The sequence below is a fragment of the Rhagoletis zephyria genome, unplaced genomic scaffold (assembly GCF_001687245.7).
Source record: "Rhagoletis zephyria isolate East Lansing unplaced genomic scaffold, Rhagoletis_zephyria_1.1 Rzeph_scaffold_01270, whole genome shotgun sequence".
Lineage (NCBI taxonomy): Eukaryota > Metazoa > Arthropoda > Insecta > Diptera > Tephritidae > Rhagoletis > Rhagoletis zephyria.
The window spans coordinates 102,612-105,642 of NW_016158354.1; positions in this window are offsets into that span (position 1 = coordinate 102,612).

Below are 3,031 nucleotides of genomic sequence, written 5' to 3' on the forward strand. Positions count from 1 at the left end.
AAAAACTCCCCCCCCCCCCCCCCCCCTCAGGATGAAAAGTTTTCCCGACCCGATGTGGTCGAATCTTTCCTTATCAATTTGCCGAGCAATTTCGAGATCGCATTTAGGGTGTATGAGGGCGTCAGGCAAATGTGCGCTTACACAATGTTGTGGTACTCCATTTAGCTATATGAAAGGTAAATTCATCTAAGATGAATATAGGGCCAAAGCAGACCCTGGGGTTTCTATATATTTCGGCGGCAGCGCAATCCATTAGGTCCCTTTTCTGCAAAACCACTGCTTGTCATGAAGTAAATACGCATTATGAATTTCAATCAGATTTTATAAAATATAGCGGGTTAATTTTTTGGAAACGAATTTTTCATCATACAGGTAGCTCACTTTACGAATTTGAACGAAATCGATTAATAAATAAGGCTTTTATAAGTAACTCTGCTCCAGCGGCACCAGCGTGTTATCTAGTAGGCTATAATAGGCAAGGTATAACCAGCGACAATTTTTTTAAATTTAGTCCGAACAACGATAACGGCTATCATTTTATGTATGTATGTACATATAAGTATGTTTATAATGAAAAAAAAAACATAATGAAAGTAAAAAACGTTTCGAATTTGCATTAACAAAAACGGTTTATAAATAGGACTTTTATCGAGCCTGTTTTTCGCAAATGCTTTTTTCATCATGCAGGTAGCTTATACTTTGAATTTGAACGAAATCGGTTCACAAATATGACTTTTATAAATAACTCGACTCCCGCGCCACCTAGGAGATCTATTTTTTGGTAAACGTATTTTCCATCATGCTGGTAGCTTACATTTTGAATTTAAAAGAAATCGGTCCACAAAAACGATTTTTATAAATACCTCGACTCCAGCGCCACCTAGCGGTTCTATTTTTCGCATACGTATTTCTCATAATGAAGGTAGTACACGGCTTGATTTTCAACGAAATCGGTTCATAAATACGACTTTTATAAATAACTCGACCCCAGCGCCACCTAGAGCAATACGAAGTTTAAAACTTTTTAGTAATGGATGGGACATGCAAAACCGTAGTGATTTCATCCCATTATATAATTTTAATGCCTATTTTTCTTCAATGCCATGTTGCTTCTGTGGGACGAAAGAAGATCGAGATATTTATTCCTCACTTCAAAAAAATAATAACTTTGTAAATACTGGATTTTGTGGAGCTTTCTGTATTAAAATATATTGTCGTATTCAATTACTTTTTTTTCTGGCAAACCTCCGAGTGTATTTCTGCCATGAAAAATAGCTTCTCATAAAAATACAATCGCCGTTCGGAGTCGGCGTAAAACTGTAGGTCCCTCCGCTTTGTGTGACAACATCAAGGCGCACGCCACAAATCAGAGGAGAAGCTCGGCCAAACACTAACATATGTGTAAGCGCCAATCTATTATTATTATTAATTACTTTTCTAATGTTGAAGTTTTGAGTGCATTTACAGTGTAATAAAATAATATATTTAAGTTTTTTGTGATGACATAATGCTCGCTATGAGCGCAAGTGCCAAGCAAACACAGTTTCAAACGTTTGAGAAAAATGTATTTCTCAATTTGATATCAAATGTTTTTCTCAAATGATTCTCAAATTGAAAACGAGGTTTAAATTTTACATTTGAAATTCATTTGAGGTTGATTTGAAGAAATATGTCAACTATCATACGATATAAAAATGCGCAGTTAATTCAAAAATTGTAAGAATAAAATTAAGATCAATTGAAAAACAACACTGAATAGAAAAAATTTTCAAAGAGAAAGCTCACAAATAGTGGATTTGATGTTTGCGCGGATTGAGGAACCTGCAGCCCTTCAATTATTATAAATTACTTTATCTCAATTGTTTCTTTTGTTATGTACATACATATATACATCGCGAAGAAAAAATAAATATGAAGAAAAATATACATTTCTCTATAATCAATTTTATTTCCACATTTGGAGTACAATTGATAAATAACCTTTGAAATTGATTTGAGAGTTAACCATATTCTCAAATGGAGATCAAACTTCCCCTGTTTATTGGGAAAGCTGTAATTTTCAAATCAATATCAAATCATTGGGCGCGTTCATAAGTCGTAGCTGTTGGGTAACCGTTGGCTGTTTGTCTTAGAAACGCACAGTTGAGTAGCTACGCTCAGCCCAACAGTTGGCAACTTTCCGCCATTTTTTCCAGGGGGAAATTTTTACGCTACCTGAACTCAACGTTTAGACTTAGCCTAAACAGCTGATCGAAAAGACTTACGCCGCTTATATTAAATTTAACGTCGCTTTGTTAGGTGGCAGTTGCAAACAAATTTATTATATTTTATACTACTGACGTGATAAAGTAACTAAAATATTTTATAATAATACTACGTTTCTATATATATGTTTTTAAGATTTTTGCTATATAATTTTACACTGTTTAATTCATTGTAACATTGAACGATTTTTGCAACACGGCGGCCGCTCAGCGTTGAATTCTAAATAGTATCGGCGCAACTATCTCTATTTGTTGCAATTTCATTTGTTTACATTTATCAGCTGTTCATTTGGCAGAATATTCATCAAGCCGTTTCTAAGACGGAATTGTTGGGTTCAACAGTTGCCAGCAGTTTCGTAGCAGATGAAGTAAACAGCTACGTCTTATGAACGCGACCATTTTCAAATGTTTGACATTTGAGAAAGGCTTTGATTTCAAATCATTCTAAAATGTATATCAAACCTAATTGTTTGCTGCGGAATTGGGATTAATTGCGGAGTGCGAAAATTCTCGAAAGATGTGGATAAAGTTGAAATCCACCTATCCTTCGAAAGGGCCCGCTCGTAAGACAACAATTTTAAAGAAAGTGGCGCGGTTGAAGGAAAGTCATGTGGTGAAAAACCACTTAAATGAGTTTTTTGACGCGGTCGCTAAATTAAAACATATCGGCGTTGAAATGGGCGACGAGTTGTTGGCCATATTGCTTTTGTACAGCTTTCCGGCCTCCTTCGGAACATTTCGATGTGCGTTAGAAACTCATGACGAAT